The sequence below is a fragment of the Pinus tabuliformis genome, chromosome 3_2 (assembly GCF_031772625.1).
Source record: "Pinus tabuliformis cultivar Carrire ecotype Pingquan chromosome 3_2, CPIR1, whole genome shotgun sequence".
Classification (NCBI taxonomy): Eukaryota; Viridiplantae; Streptophyta; class Pinopsida; order Pinales; family Pinaceae; genus Pinus; species Pinus tabuliformis.
The window spans coordinates 609082364-609100378 of NC_142302.1; the positions used below are offsets into that span (position 1 = coordinate 609082364).

At 39.7% G+C, this 18015-nt stretch overlaps 1 protein-coding gene across 8 annotated transcripts in view; it reads right to left on the reverse strand.

Moving 5' to 3' along the window:
* The window catches only part of LOC149182086 (uncharacterized), a 511265-nt gene that overhangs the window by 492176 nt on the left and 1074 nt on the right, over nucleotides 1–18015 (reverse strand). The gene's annotated exons all lie outside the window — the stretch shown is intronic.

An 18015-nucleotide genomic window follows, 5' to 3' on the forward strand; every position in this document is an offset into this window, starting at 1 on the left:
AATTTGTGTTTTCAGCAAAATTTATTTTCCAATTATTGAATGTATGGATATGGAAAAGGGCATTTAACTATTTTGGAGAAATAAGGTGAAACTGAAAACTGAGGTGGGAAATGAGAAATTTCTACAAAAAATTGGTCATCCAAGACCCCTGCATAGGCTTTTACGCTGATGTTGCGCAGCCTATAATTTGCACTCCTAGAATCTACCTCTAAAGTCAGACGTCCTGCCTGCTGCTGCTAGAAGTGTCCCTCTAACCCTTTGGAAAATTTTCCCAGACTCAGGAAGCCGAATTAACCCCCTGCTCAACTAAATCAATCTACCACTCTAAAGTTGCCTATGTAGTCCCTGCGTAGCATCTAGTAGAATAACTCGACCTCCATGTTGTTGCCTCTCCCAAACTGGAAATCTTCCTCCAGACAATTTTCCCAGCCTCAGGAAGCCAAATCGACCCCCTGCTCAACTAAATCGATTTTCCACTCTAAAGTTGCCTACGTAGTCCTTACGCAGCATCTAGTAGAATAACTTGACCTCCATGTTGTTGCCTCTCCCAAACTAGAAATCTTCCTCCAGACTCACTGTCTCTACTCCTTCTTTGTCTCTACTTCCCTTCTGGCTCAAACTTTCTTTGCTCAACTGTTGGATGCTTGATCTGCCAAGACAATCGACCTCTCAAGCGTGTGTTGCTCCAACCCCATCGACCTCCTCTTATAATCTCTCGTTGACTCACCAACGACCATGATTAGATCCCCATCAACGACTAAGATCATCTCTAAATCGATCCATGTGAATTTCTAGAGAAATCTCATCTTTCTCAAATAATTCATGTTAATTAATCACTTTTCCTAAGTTAGACTTAGGAAATATTTCATTATTGACTAATTAACTTAATTGAGCCATTTCTAGGTGTTTTTTCCTTAAACTTTTTCTGGGTTCTAGAGCTTTAGTGTTTCTAAGCCTCTCTGACTAAAGTCAAGACTAGAACACCTATCTGATGCTACAAAAACTAACAATATGTACCTATTTCTAGCATTTACCCACTTCAAAAGAGAATGGAATTTGATGGAGAGTTTAAGGAATTCTTCCACTAGGAACATTCATTACATGCCATACAATGAATAACATATGTAATACTCAACTAGAAAGCCTTTCAAAAATTAATTTTCAACAATTAGGGCACAATTTAGCATATTCTAGAAGCAACAATTCCATACATTAGACAATTTTAAGTGAAAATTTCATCAACATTAAACACTTACAAGACAACATGTAGTATATCCATTCATTATCCAAGAAGTAGCTCCAAAGACAATATTGAATTAGCTTCCAAACATCAAAATAAATCCAAGATATTTGAATAGCAAACAAAGAAACAAGTTTGAATTCTTCTAAGAGGTCTAAATTCTCCAAGTGTGATGAGGATGAGACAGACAAATAAGCTCTCTCTTATTTATACATGTCTTATGATCTCTAATTTAGCCTTGTTGAAATTTTGATGTTTTATGATGCAACAATTACTTATTACAAAACTTATTTCTGCTGCAACATCAGTGAAGCAATTGTAGATAGAACATAAACCAAATGCACAATAGAAAACAGCCAAGAACAAAATGAGACACGGAGAATTTAGGTCCAATGACCAAGGAAAAAACCCAACAAGGGGAAAACTCAACCAAATTTTTCTTCTATTAGATATCAATTGTTCAGGAGAGATACAGAGTACAATGAGAGATCAAGAGAATGAGTAAGTTCACCCAAATCTGAACAAGTTGAAGCATAAAGATCATTGGTAGCAGCAGCAAATGCAAACACTGAATCAACCTTCCTTTCAACTGAATCAACATTGAAACACTGAATCAACCTTGGCTCACCAAGTCTTGCTCTTACTCTCCAAGTCTCTCTCTCACAATCTTCTTCAAGTCTCTCCAACTCTCTCTCTCTCAAGTTTGAATTCTTCTTTCACAACGCACAAGTAGTAAGATGAGATGATATCAAACACATATATATAGGAGGCGCAACGAATTCATGCCATAAAGGAGGTACAACTCACATGCCATGAGGTAGGTGCAATGCATACCTTTTTGGGAAGTGTAACTTATGCCATTATGGAAAGGCAATGCATGCCTTAGAGAGGTGTAACTTATGCCATTAACGAGTGACATGAGATGATGCACTTGGACTAGCATGCCCCCAACTGGCTTATCAATATATACATGGTTTGTCTGTTGATTTGGGTCAAATTTCCCACCTTCTAACATGTGATCTTAACAAATGGGTGAGGAAGCATACAACTGATGCAGGTGGTAGAGATAAAGTGGCACATCACATCGGCTACAAGGTGGTTGTCAGGGGTTGTTGGCTACAAGTTGGGAGAAGACGAATAGGAGAAATTCTCTCCTAGGGGTACCCACTTTTGGTGAGTAACAAGGGGTGCCCTACAAAGCTATCACTAGACCTAGAGACAACAATTGGGTGATGGCCCACTGTCATCACAACCAAAACCCCCTGTTGTTTACAGATTTTCACCAATGGGAGGAGCCCCGGTATGTGAGAAGGTCACCCAATTGATATTTAAGGACTAGGGTACAAGTTGACTTAAGGAGGCCTTCTTCAAGAAAGACACAATTTAGGCTCAAGGCTCTAATAGGAGGTAATTCGCTTTCTTGAAAGAGACCTATTTGATGAGGCACAAGACCTAGGGTTTGGTTAATAAGTTGAGAGTTGGGATGGCCCAAGGTCAAGGCGAGGAGAAAGGGTTTCCAACAATGATTTTCAACAAAACAAAGGCACATGAAACCCTCAAATAAGCCCTTAAGTTGAAGCAGCACCAACTAGGGTTTACCCTAGGGCAAACAACTACGGCAAAGAAACATATGGATGAAATTGAAGTGAATGCCTACCAAAAGAAGTGATTTTGTGGCAACCACTATCCTCTTGGCATTTAGACTCTCCAACACCAAAAATTCACCTTAATTTTAGATAACAATGGTATGTTCTATGCTTAAGAGCAATTTACTTCAATTTTTCTTATTAGCCCAATATCAATTTCAAATTAGCAATCACATTAACATGACAATAAATGTAGATAGAACATAAATAAAAACAGTAGAAGACAAGCCAAGACAAGAGGACACACGATGTGGCGCATGCCAGGGACAAACCCCCAATGTGGGGAAACCCTTTGATCAATTCTTCTTATTATTCTTCAAAAGTTTAGCAGAGAGAGAGAGTACAATATACAAAATTCACTTCCCCAATCACAATCAAATTTGTCCAGTCAAACTGCAGTCAACAGGATGCCCTAACCAAAATGTCAACATTGGTCAAATCAACAAAATTACACCTCCAAATCAGCTCAGTCAAACCCAGTCAAATTGGCATCCAACGGCAATCCAATCAACCCAAAATAGTCCCGAAAATATCAGTCAAACTCAGTCAACGCAAAGTCAACCCTGCGGTCAACGTTGGTCAAACAGCTCAGATTGCCTCGATCTCTGTGCCCAAAAATGCGCCCTATCCAAACAAAATTTCTCCAAGGAAAAACGCAGTCAAACATGTCAACTATTGCCCGGTCAACGCTCGTCAACCCTTCTGCAATTCGGTCAACCCAGAAAACAAAAAATTAAAGACTTGTCCTTCGCATGTGTGGAGAGAGGGCTGCCCTGAAGCTGTATGACCCAATGACATGAGGAGAGAGAGATGTGTGAGAATGAATGATGTCCAAATGAGGTAGATGCTCCTTCTATTTATATGCAACGTTGAGGGTGAAGAGACGTGTCTTATGGGCTTCTAAGCCTACATTAGATTGTTGGCCAACCTTGACAATTTGTCCATAGAAGAAATAAATTCATAATTCCATTTATAAATGTCAGAATGAGATGATCTTTAGATCAATCCTACACCTCTCAGAAAGAGGAATCCAATAAAAATATCAGTTGCATCATATGAGTTGTCCAAGGTGGAGTTTGGCCCTAGTTGCCAATTTTAACACTCCCCCTCAACTAGGGAGAGATCCACTTGTCAAACCATCTAACGATTTGTACCATCTCTGATATCCCTGCTCTACTTTGCTCTGCTTTGCTGAACCATGAAGAAATAATAAAGAAGAAATGATCGAGAATGTGTCATACCATTTTCCACTGACCCGAAGTCAGTCTCCAATAATCGAGTGTATCATACCACTCTTCACTGACCTGAAGTCAATCTCCATTGATCCCAGATCAATATCAAACATCCTAGAATAGGGAGTACGGTAGTACACGATGTGTCCATCGGTAGTACTATGGTCCCTATCCTCATTTCCCTACTCATTGACCAAATGAGAGGTACTTCCCATGAGTCTCGGACTACATGGGTGGGATGTATCGGCAGGAGAAGGTGAACCACTCATCCTGCTTATATGCCATAGGAGAAGGTGAACCACGCATCCCGCTTATATGCCATAGGAGAAGGTGAACCACTCATCCTATGCATATCTCAACCATCATGGGATATCACAGGGGAAGGTGAACCACTCACCCTGCACATCGAGCACCACTAAGGGAAGGTGAACCACCCACCCTATGGTCGTTTATCGCTCCAAGAAGTACCCCAAGCCCCCCGAAGCTCCCAGAGCTCAATATCCAAATCAAACGAGAAACTCATAAGAGGGTCTCTCCATGACTCCAAGTCATTCACGGAAGGTTAAGAATTTGACCTTCCCCAGGGGCTTCGTAAGAATATTTGTGACCTGATCATCAGTCCCAATGTGATGGAGCCTTATTGCTCCCCGTTGTACCATATCCCAAATAAAGTGGTACCTGATATCAATATGCTTGGAGCGGTCATGAAACACAGGATTCGCGGAAAGACGAATCCCACTTTGGTTGTCGCAGAAGATCACAGTTGTATCTAGCACATGTCCAAACAGCTCAATAAAGAGCTTCCTTAACCAAACAGCTTCACATGAGGCCATACTAGTAGCAATATATTTGGCCTCAGTAGTGCTCAAAGCAACCAACTTTTGCTTCCTGCTCATCCATGATATCGAAGCAACATCCTGATCTGCTTTTACGATCCACCACACTGCCAGCCCAGTCAACATCAGAATAACCATGGAGCCTCACATTCCCGGCAATGTATCTCAATCCATAAGTGATTGTGCCCCTAAGATATCTCAAGAGATTCTTGGCAACAATCTAATGTATGTGATGAGGCTCGACCATAAACTGACTCAATGTATTCACTGCAAAGCATATGTCCGGACGGGAGTTCACTAAGAACATTAGGGCCCCCACGAGTTGACGATACTCAAAAGGATTTCCCAAATTGGGCCCAGCAGCACTTCCGCATAACTTCTTGAAGTTAAGTTCCATCGGAGTAGTCACGCACTTGCAGTCTGCTTGATGTTAAGTTCCATCGAAGTAGTCACGGACTTGCAGTCCAGCATCCCAAATCTTTCAAGTAGCTTCACAACGTATTTTCCTTGAGAAAGGAAAATCTCACTTGGCTTTTGCCAGACCTCCAACCCTAGGAAATAATGCATCAGTCTGAGGTCCTTCATCTCGAATTTGGAAGCCAACTCCCTCTTACATTAATGAATGAGAGGGTTTGCACCTGTCAAAAAGAGATCGTCCACATAAAGTACCAAGATGAGAGGTTTATCATTCTCAACCTTAAAGTAAAGGTTCGGATCAGCTTCACTTCTTGTAAACCCCAGCTTCATCAGATAGTTGTCGATCCTCTCATACCAAGCCAAGGAGCTTGCTTCAACCCATAGAGGGCTTTCTTCAACCCTGCATACATATGTCTGACGATCTTGAACTTTGAACCGCTCAGGTTGTTCTACATAGACTTCCTCCTTAATTGAACGATGCAAGAAGGCAGTTTTGACATCCATCTAGTGTAGGTTCCATCCTTGCGAGACAGCAAGGGCTATAATCGAACGGATGGTGGTATATCGAACAATTGGTGCAAATATCTCATCATAGTCCACACCTTCCTTTTGAGAGAAGTCTCAAGCAACAAACCTAGCCTTGAACTTTTCAACACTTCCATCAGCTGAATGCCTGATCTTGTAGAGCCATTTCGAGGTGACAACAGATTTGTCCTTAGGTGTAAGGACCACATCCCATACATCATTCTTCATAATTGACTCATACTCTTCGTTCATAGCATCCTTCCAAACTTGGTGCTTCACAACTTCTTCAAATGTGGAAGGCTCAGTTTGAACAATGGTGCTCATGGAAGTTAGGTACCCTTGGTACTTATTCAGCTTCTTACTTTCACGAAATGTCCCCCTTGGTGCAATATGTCTCTCGGCATCTTCGAGAGATTCCCTAAGCCATGAGGGTCTCCTTTTTGAGGAGGGCTCATGAGGAGGTGGATCAATGGGATCCATTGGTCCTTCAACATCGGGCATCGGCTCATCCTGCAGTTCTCCTTGTTTTCCTATCTCCGCTTCTTTGTCCTTCCTTACAATAGGAAGGTTACTAATCTTCCCAAGGGCAGCATCTTCATGAAAGGTGACATCACGAGTTATCTCCACTTCTCTTTGACCAGGCACATAGATTCTATATGTGGTAGAAGTTTCACTGTAGCCCACAAATGTTCCTTTCTTCCCAGATGCATCCAATTTGCTTCTCTTTTCTTTCGGCAGATGAAAATATACAGGGATACAAAAAATTCTAAAATGAGAAACAGCAGGTTTCTTACCGGTGAAAACTTCTTCGAGTGTTTTGGAGTCCAACGCTTGATGAGGGCATCTATTTTGAATGTACACGACAGTGTTGGCACGAGTGGCTTCTATAATAGAATGGTTCCTCCTTTTAGCAACACCATTTTGCTCAGGAGTATATGCGGTAATAGTGTCCCTCTTAATGCCAGCGTCTCTATAATAGTCACTGACTCATTTGATTCATATTCGGTTCCCTTATCGGTCCTCAATATTGTGATCTTCTCCCCTGTTTCATTTTCGACCAAGGCTTTTAAAGAATGGAACCATGAGAATACTTCGTCCTTCTTCTTTAAGAAATATATCCAAGTTTTGCAAGACAAATCATCCACAAAGATAGCATAATATAAATATCCTCCCAAAGATGTCACGAACATCATACCAAATAGATCAGAATGAACCAATCGCAAAATGTCGGTAGTCTTGCTATCACTTGAGGGGAATGGTCCCCTTGTCTTTTTTCCTTCAGCACATCCCTGACAAACACCTTCATGTTCTACTTTAAATTCGGGCATACCTGTCACCATCTTCCTTACAATGGGTAGAACCTTATAATGTAGATGAGCAAACCTCTGATGCCATAATTCGAATTGAAGTGATGTGTCGCAAGACGTAGCTCCCAATGGGCTTCCTCCAACTTGATATGGGCTATCAACCCTGAATCCAAGAGTAAATGCTTATTTGAAATTTCTATTCCAAAAACGTACATTTCCATCAATGAATGCCACCTTGAATCCTTTGTCTTCCATCGCCGAGGTAAACACCAAGTTCTTCCTTAGATCAGGTACATATAGTACTTCTTGTAGATAAATGGTGTTACCTTGATTCAATTGATGAGTAACATTCCCAACTCCCTTCACGGGATAGGTGGCATTGTCCCCAAGAATGATTTCCAAATTTGTATCCTTTTCTATCAGATTTGAAAGAGCTTCCTTATACCCATTAAAGTGCCTTGAGGCACCACTATCAATCAACCAATTTCCCAAGGTATCCAGAGGAGAGGCAGTAGAGAGGGCAGATATAAGATAAAATTCTTTTTGCTTGTTATCTACAACATTAGATTCATCATACCTGGAGTTTCTTAATCTTTTGGGAGGTCGACCATTTCCATGTTGAGTAGCGGGAGCATTCCTTTTTCCTTTGTTGTTGAATCTGTCGTTCCTTTGATTGACGTTGCCCCTAAAATTGTTGTGGTTGTTGTTGTCATCATCCCAAGGTGTATCCCTTCTATTAGGACACTCCCTAGCATAGTGGCCAAACTTGTTACAAATGAAGCATCTTCCCTTCCTTCCATCTTTGAATCTCGGTCTTCCTTGACATTGCTTCTTTAAACCTGCATTGTTCTTCTTTTTAGCATGAGCAGAAGATGTAGTAGGTTCATTCCTATTTGAAGGCATGTCTTTCTCCATCATCCTTGTTTCTTCTTGAGTGCATCTAATCAACAATTCATCAAAACCTAGAATCCTGTCATTGTTGAGGATAGTAGTGTTGAACACATGCCATTCATGAGGGAGACCTCCAAGGGCAATGAAAGTGAGCTCCCTATTAGCAATAACTTCTCCAATTGAAAGAAGATCATTTTTTATCTCAGTAATCCTCATGAAGTAGGATTGGATATCTTCACCTCTTCCCTTCTTTATGTCCCTCAACTTGTTCTTGAGGAAGAGAACTTGGTTTGCATTGCTAACTTTGAACATGCCAACCAACCTGTCATACATCTCATGGATGTGTTCAAATCAAAGATGTATGCAACCAAATGCTTGTTAATATAATCCCTGATGATCTTCTTTGCTTTGACTTCACCTTTCTTGTACTTTCTCTTAGCAACAACCGGTACATTTGAAGGAGGTTTAGTGATCTTTCCCTACACATAATCCATAACGCTGGTCAAATCAGCAAAATTACACCTCCAAATCAGCTCAGTCAAACCCAATCAAATCAGCCTCCAACAATGGTCCAAATCAACCCAAAACAGTCCCAAAAATATCAATCAAACTCAGTCGCAGAGTCAAACCTGCGATCAACGTTGATCAAACAGCGCAAATTGCCTCGATTTTTGTGCCCAGAAATGTGACCTATCCAAACAAAATTTCTCCAAGGAAAAACACAATCAAACAATGTCAATTGTTGCCTAGTCAATGCTGGTCAACCCTTCTGCAATTCAATCAACCCAGAAAATAGAAAATTACAAACTTGTCCTTCACACGTGTGGAGGAGAGAGGGATGCCCTAAAGTTGTACAGCCCAATCAGATGAGGAGAGAGAGATATGTGTGAGAATGAATGATGTCCAAATGGGGTAGATGCTCCTTCTATTTATATGCAATGTCGAGGGTGAAGAGACATGTTTTTTGGGCTTTTGAGCCTACATTAGATTGTTGGCCAACCTTGATAATTTGTCCATAGAAGAAATAAATTCATAATTCATGAGATGATATTTAAATCAATCATACATCTCTCAGAAGGAGCAATCCAATAAAAATATCAATTGCATCATATCAGTTGTCCAAGCTGGAGTTTGGCCCTAGTTGCCAATTTTAACAAATTCGCACTAAGCCCTAGTTTGAGAGCATAGCCTTGAAAGGGTCAAATTAGGTTAAGGGAAAGAGGATAAAGAATTTATGTATTAAAGTTAAAGCGATCATCAACATAGGAAGGTCAGTGCCTTGGGTGCATGGAGTCTATGAGTTGATTAAATGACCAAAAAGTTGCTAAGGAAGGATGATTGATGCCCTAGCACCAATAACCCTTGCAATTACCTATGCAATGGATGAAGAAGTTTCATGGGAGAGCTAATCAAAGTTGACCACTAGGATTATCATTCACATGTTATTTAATGAGTAATGCATGCAATAATGATGTCTAGATTCTACCAAATAGATTTTCAACAAATTAGGCCATAATAGCAAACCCTAGATTCAATATATTCCATACATTAGACATAGAGAAAATAATTATTCAACAATAAGCTCACTTACAAGATAACATGCATGAAATTCCATTCATTGATCCAAGACAATAGCTCCAAAGACAAACAAGTTGCTTCAAATCTCAAAGTGCATTCATAGGTCACATCTCTACCACAAGTAAAGACGACCAAAATTCTCTAAAGGGAGATCTCCAACTTGTGATGATAATTTACAACAAACGATCTCTCCTCTACTTATATGGGTCACAAAAATAATTTTAGCCTAATGCCCCCTAAAACAATAAAATAAGGATGAAACAAGAAGTTAGGTCACAAGTCGACCTAATAGCCAATGATAAAACACAAATGATTGCCCATATGTGTGATCCGTAGGGAAGAACATGTTTATGTCATCCATGCGTAGGCTCTTTAGGGAATGCGTTGAGGGCTAAGGGTGCCAAGTGAAGTGTAGAAGCCCTCTAAAATTGAGATGTGAAGGTTGGCCTTCACATTTATCAATCTCTCTCTGTGGGCCCCCAAATTGCATCTTGGGGTCAAAATGTGGTCTCATGGGTCTCCAAGTGGCCAAAATGCCCATCTCTGCTCCAACATTAGGGGCTTTCAAGGTGGTGCTAGCCCTCCCATGTCTCAGAGTGTGAGATCATCCTCCTCTAGGCCCTAGATCAACTACCATCCCTCTAATAGTGTTAAGTCGGTTGGGGGCATGCTGGATCAGGGTGCATTATCCCATAAAAGTCAATGTAGGGCAAAGCGTTGGAATGTTGTGGGTGTTGGAGGGGCCCATGGGTATTTATGACACTTTGTTGTTGCTTGAAGTTGCATGGCTCTCAATGCCCCAACTGTGGGTGTCAATATGCTTCTTTAGAAGACCTAAGCCCCAATTAAGTTGCCCATGCCATGGTTGTGGAACCACTTGACAATGACACACAATATCCAGTTCTAGCAACTACATCATTAGGTACATTAAATCATTTCTGCATATAAGAGGACCAAGCTTGAAAGTAATGGGCAATTTGACATTTCAAATAATGTTTCCTTTCCGCAATTAAGGCTTTGAACTCGCAAAGTTGTTACCTCCATATGTAGGAGTGGTTAATAGACCACCTTATTAGGTGTTTCCAACCTCCAAGGGGAAGTGGCATGTCCTTGGTCCATCCTTCAATTGATAGGTGCCATGTGAATAATGATGGAACGGAGGGGAGAAAGAATTCATGGCCAAGTGCCATGGTCAAACGGACCAGCAATGATCGGTTCCTCATCCTGAGTGTACAAATGTGGGGGGGAAGAAATTGTGAGTGCATGAGTTACCAACTCGACCTTTGTTTATTCACCCCTCTAGTGCAACTTTTACTTTTCTTGATTTTTTTCTTTATATTATTACTCATAGCTCAAAGGGTTAGAGCTTCCTTTGTATGATGTATAGCAATTATGACCCCTTTATGATGAGGCAACTCATCGCTAATCAGAGGTTGGGACATGCAAGGGTTCTTTATCATAATATCAAGAGCAACATGTACTCAAGAACCAGGTGATGGACATAATGAGTGAGGTAGAACTCATGCTAAGCTTTTTCCCACGTTCTAATGTGTATGTCCCAACCATCTTTTACATTTTGATCTTCTTTTGTTTTTGCTTGTGGCCATCATATGCTTTTTCTTGTTCTTTTAGCTGCATCAACCTCCCAGGGAAAAGTTTCGAGCCCTAACTAAGTGGGAGGATGTTCATGTAAGGTGCCAAATCCCAGAGACCAATGGTCAGTTGATACTGAAGAAGGGAGGTGAAATATAGGGCTCATAATGTATGATGGAAAGTTGTAAGCATAGAATAAGGAGAGATGGGACTACGTTATATTAATCGGGGTTTCCCAAGTAGTGTACCTCCTATACCCATTGGCCCATTAGGGGAGGTCCCACTGGACTAGGATCAAAGATTAACCCCCCATTTAAGGTGAGGGAACAAGATCATGATCAAAACCCCTTTTCCTTCCAAGTTACCCCATAATCCATGCCAAATGCCCAAATGCTAACAAGCATAAGTACCTGATTCAAAATGAATAAAGTACCTTTTGATCAAAAGCCCACCTTCCAAAATGTGCTCTTGCCAAATGGGCAAGGAAACATATGATTGATGCAAGGGATGGTATATGAATGGCACATCGTCATCAAATAGTAGTGGTTGTTAGGGGTTGTTGACTTGCCGACTAGAAGAGATGATGGGAGAAAAAATTCTCCTATGGGGTCACCCACTTTTGTTGGGTAACAAGTTGAACTAGAAACTGCCTTACACAGTTTTCAAAAAGACAAAAGCCCTGGTCCAAATGGCCTCCCCATAGAATTTTACCATGCATGTTATGATTTGATTAGTGATGATCTGCTGAGAGTGATGGAATACTCTAGAATAAATGGTCGAGTCCTAGCCCCCTTTAACTCCACTTTCATAGCCCTCATTTCAAAGTCTGATAAACTCAAATCCTTTGATTAGTTTCATCCCATCCCTTTGTGCAACACCATGTATAAAATAATCACAAAGATCATCACCCTTTGTCTAAAGCCTATTCTATCATATTATATTTCCTTAGAACAATTTGGTTTCTTGAAGGAAACCCAAATTCATGAAGCTATAGGGCTTGCTCAAGAAGGCCTTCATTCTATTCATATGCAAAAGAAAAGCAATTATATACAAAGTGGATTTATCTGAGGCTTTTCACAGGGTGGATTGGCTTTACATTAGGTTGATCCTCCTCCATTTGGGATTCACCACCCCCTTTGTGGATTGGATTTATAGTTGTATAAGCGACTCCCTCGTGGAATTATTGATAAATGGATCGGCTTCCCCCTTCTTCAATCCTCAGAGGAGCATCAGACAAGGTTGCCCCCTCTCCACTCTCCTTTTTCTCCTAGTTGCCAAAGCTCTCAGTCAAGTTATCTTAGATGCAAAAAGAAAACACTTGATTACAGGCATTGGAATTACCCAAGCATGTTCTCTCACTCACCTCTTATTTGTGGATGACATCATCATTTTCTTTGGAATGAATATTAGTAGTCTACAAAACTTAAATAACATACTAGAATTGTTCTTCATGGCCACAAGAACGATGATAAATCATGAAAAATATGCTCTTAATGGGAATGCCTTGGAACAGGATGGCACTGAGAATATCTACAGAACACTATCAAAATCTCCAATGCCTCTGCAAGATCCTTTAAAATACCCAGGGTTTCTTTTAAAACCAAAAAATTACAAAAAAGAAGGATTGGGCATGGCTTATTGCAAAAATTGAGATTAGAATTCGAAATGAGTGTAACAAGTGGCTCTCTAGAGAACCAATCTAGCAAACTCAGCTTCCTTATGCAAATCAATCACTCTGGCAATCTTTCTCCTTGCTCCGGCAACTTAGCCACTCCGAAGCACCACTGGGAACCTCAGCCTCTCTGCAGAAAAATGGATCTCCTATAATCTCTGGAAATAGTTGTGAAGAATCTCCTCCGGCAATCCAATCTCCAATCACTGTTGATCTCGATCTGCTGGTGTCCTCATGCTATCATTGCACCCTTGCTATCACTGCAAATCTGTGTCTTTGAGCTCTCTAATGTGTTCTCCAAGTGCCCATCAATTTCCTCTTATAATCTCTCGCTGAGCAATCAACGACCACAATCTAATCTTAATCGATGCCTAAGATCATCTTGAGACTTGACCTCATCAAATCACTTTTCTAGAAGTCACTAGAGGAAAATAGATTTACCTTAATTAATCCTGATTAATTAAGCCATTTCCCTAAGTTAGACTTAGGAAAATTAATAAGGAGGCTAATTAATTCTAATTAAGGTAATTTTCCTTAAAAACTTTTTCTGGGTATTGGAGAAAAATTAATCAATTGTCTTCCTTAACCTCATAGACACAATCTGTGTTGGAAATACTGAGAGGGGGGACGAATCATTATTTCTTTCAATTGTTATATTATGTCAATGAAATTTTACCAGAACACAAGATGTAGAATAAGAAAATTAATTCTATTAATAAAAACAGTGAGGACTCCAATCCACTACAACAATTCAGGCTCCAACCTTCCAGCTCTCTGGAGATTACATTTTTAGCTTGGGTTCCCCTAGGCACTCTTAACAAAATAAAACAGACAACTCTGAGATGTCTCTAGGCCAGGAATCAAGAAAATAGACCATATGCTTTAACAGCATGGTCCTGTATAGCAACCCCAAAAGCATTAAGAGGTTGGGGACTAAAAAACTTTACTAGTGGTTTTCAAAAGCATTAGCAGCAAAATGAGCTTAGAGGATGATAAAGGCTATAGTCCTTGGGCCCAAGTAATGGTCAAAAAATACAGTTTCCCTTCCTCTACATTGGAATGGATTAGAACTCACCGAAAATCTGCTCAGAATGGTTCCATAGTATGGAAGGCCATTATAAATTCTTTTGATATTATAGCACAAGGCCTCAGATGGAAGGTAGGAGATGGAACAAGATTGTTAGTTGGGGAAGACCCCTAGATAGGGAGTCAAAACTCACACATCCTTTCAGCTCTGCTAATACAATATCTTAATGAACAAGGAATTTTCTATCTCAACCTGGCTTCAAGCAGGATTGGGTTTCTTGGACAGCAAACATGGAAAGGAGCGGAAGTTTTAAACTTAGATGGAGAACTGGCAAATGAATGGTCACTTTACACAGCCTCTCTCCAACAAACACTTATCTCCCTATCGCCATCTTAGTCTGGTCATTAGCTCCTTCAGGAGCCTACAGCCCAAAATATGGATACTCATCGTTAGCTCAGCAACTAGATGCCCAACCTCCCCCCTGGTGGGAAAATTGTCTATGCAAATTGAATAGCCCAGCAAAGACAAAACTTTTTATGTGGCTTTTGCTGAAAAATAAAGCTCCTACTTGGGACAACCTTCCAAAAAATATTTCTGTGGGCTGAGTAGATGCTCACTCTGCCTTGAGGAAGTTGAAACAATCCCACGTCTCTTCAAACATTGCCCCTTTTCCAAAATTGTGTGGAAGGAAATCCAAAGAATAGAAGGGGCTGAACATACATGGTGGGGGAACACTATTGAAGAATGCTTAAAATCTTGGTTTGATCGGAATGTTGTAAATTGGGGAATGTGGCTGGAGAGGAACGGTGCCATTTTTTAAAAGTAAGGACAATCCTTCATTAACGTAGTATATAACAGTCTTGCTCTCCAGAATTCTTTTCCAAACAAATTGACTACTTAGCATGAACAAAATAACTCTGAAGTCGCTATTCAAAAAGATAGCCTGTGGGCATTCTTTAATGGAGTGGCACAAGAGAATCCTTCCATTGGAGGATCCGGAGGACGCATCTACATATATGATTCACACTACCTTTCCTTTTCTTACAACAATGGAATGGCAACAAACAATTATACTGAACTGTTTGCACTCAAATTAATATCACAACTGGCTGAATGCCTTCAGATTAATGACCCTCATATTTATGGAGATCCATTGCTGGTGATAAAATGGATGCAAGGAACAGCTAGATTAGAAAACCACTCTCTTCTCCCTATTTATCAAAATATTATACACAGGTTAAAGAATTTCTCACATATTTCTTACACACACATCTACAGGAATCAAAATAAAGAAGCAGATCAGCTTTCGAAAAGAGGATTGGCATCGGCTCAAGGACAGTGAGAAATTAAAGAGATCAATGAAAACCACATCAGCGACCACCAATTGAGCCCATAGGCATAAAAATCATCTTATGAAATCCTTTTTCAAAAAATAAAAAATAAAAAAAAGGAATATATATATATATATGGCCATACTTACAGGGACAGTTAATCTTATAGCACAGGTTTTTTGGAATCATATGGCTGTTTTCTGATATTCACAGGTTGTTTTTCATAAATTTTTAAGGAAAAAAATGGAACAGCAGATAAAACAATTTTTAGTTTTCAGCATTCATATCAACAACATATGTCTACAGCGGCACTATAATTTTTTGTTTTTTCGGAGGTTGTTTAAACATGAAAAATCTTTAGTTCTCTCTGTGTAAAATTGGAAGGAACAATACTATGGCTCTTTGCAACATAGTTATGATTTTCTCTACACGTGCTCCTTCAAGGACTATTAGTGCAATGGCAAATAGAAAAGTCATTTTTGGATATTAGGAATGAAATGTAATGAATATATGCAGTCTGAAAAATCTTCATGGGCCATGAGTCAACTGAATGCTTTGGCATCTATAGATAATGTATTTTAACAATAATTAGAATACTTTTTTTCCTTGGAGAAAAAAAGATCAACTTTAGGTTTTTAACGGCTGAAAATATATATGATAGCAATAAATATCTAGAGGTCAGCCGTACTTTTAGGCATAAATCATGCAGTTAACGCTAGACTTTTCCTTTTTAAATTTATTAAACGCAATTCTAAGTTCTAACAAATAGAATGATAACATATAAATGTAAAAATTACTATAAAATGCAGACTTAGAACAAACCCAACCCTAGTTACCAAGAAATAAGGAAAAAGTGTAAATTTACGAGGTGATCCCACAACTAGACTAGTGACTCTATTCAATTGGTCTACACAGTCAAAGTGGGCGAGATCAATGATAGAAGGATTTGGATGAAGAGGGTGGAAGACTAAATGTCTGCTTTTAAAAACCCTAGTGACTTCTTATAGTAGGAGAAGGTCAAAGGATGCACACAACAAGTTCCTTTGATATGACAAATTTTGCACAACATATGGAAACAAGATTACATGAAAGGTTTTGCACTTTTTAATATCACACGAAATAAGCCCAAATTTCAAAAAATTGCATGCAAAATAGAACAATGACAATAAACTTACACCATTCAATCAAGAATCATTTCATCAATCCAAAGATAGTCTCTCCATGCAAAAATATCCTTCTCAAGACGATTCACTCCATCATTCACCCATAGCAACCAAGAGAAAAGACTAGTGCACACTCACTCACGAGAGAATAGAGGAGTGTGTGTGACATGTCACTTCCCTTGAGTGAGTGAAGATCATCCATTATGGATATGGCAGACATTAAATACAGCAAAGAAGTCAATCAGCTATCAAGAGTAAAGTGCACTCTCTTGGATATCCCACTCATGCATCACCTTGTTCCAGTAGGCATTTCAGTGCGAGAACTGGAAGTAGAATATTGATTAGAGTGTCATGCAGAGTTGCTATTATTTAGAGTAACCCATTTCAGATTCTTCTTTATTTTGAGCTGGTGAAGCTCAGGGCTTGGACATAACTCCTTGCTTGTTGGGCACCAGTGTTCTTTCCATGGCTGAGAAGCGTGCACCAGAAGATGTTTAGGTGTTTTCAAGTGATATCTAGATTCCAGTTATTAATTTTAATATTCCACCGCCTCCTAAACTTGTTCTTAGCAGTATTAATCCGGAAATTCTTAAAACAGTCAAAAAATGCAAAAGATCTACAAGCTATATGACCATAATTAACCGAACAGCTATTGAATATTTTACCATTGTTTATGTGACCATCATTAACCGAACAGCTACTGAATATTTTACCATTGTTTAGTAGCTTTTGTTAAGGATCTTGTTTTATCAGCTAGCAAAGCTCAGGGCTCATGTGCTTATTAGTCACCTATGTTCCCACCATGGCTTGGGAAGCTATCCAACTGAAGCATACACAGCTCAAAATCTTGCATTATTCAAGCCAGTGGTACTGATAAGATTTCATTTATAAAGACTAATTGAAAAAAGGTTTAATGACAGTCAGCATTGATACAACACAAAGTTGTATACTGCTATCGGCTTTAACCCAAATCAAACAAGGAAAAAATGGAGATAAGATTTTCATTTTGATTCTGATTTTGATTTTAAGCACATGACTAAAACTTGACTCTATGCTTATTAGGCACCCGTGTTCTCAGCATAACTCGGGAGGTCACACTGACCACTTCAGATTTTTCTATCATCACAGTATATCATCCATTCTGTAAGTTCCTATCGATGGTAAAATGATCCATTTGCTCATTGTGTCCACTATAATTGAAATACAAAACATTATTCAGAACGGGATCTTATGTCCTCAATTTCCATATGACAAGTAACCTATAGAAAATAATACAAAAATAACAATTCCAGTGAAAAGTAGACGCGCCTTGGGGCTGCGATCTCCTGGCAAGTTGAGGCACTTACCTCCGCGATGACCTGGGCTGTCGTCCCTACAAACTGATAACAGGCTGTGTTTATGCAGTTGTAGTAGCAATTGAACACCCACGGAGTTTCATAGTACCTATACGTACTGTATATCGTATGGGTGCCAGTGTGTGAAACAAACAGTCCTATGCCTATTTTGTGGCATCTTGCAATACTTCTAGAATCTAAGACTATAAAATCTCTCCTCCTC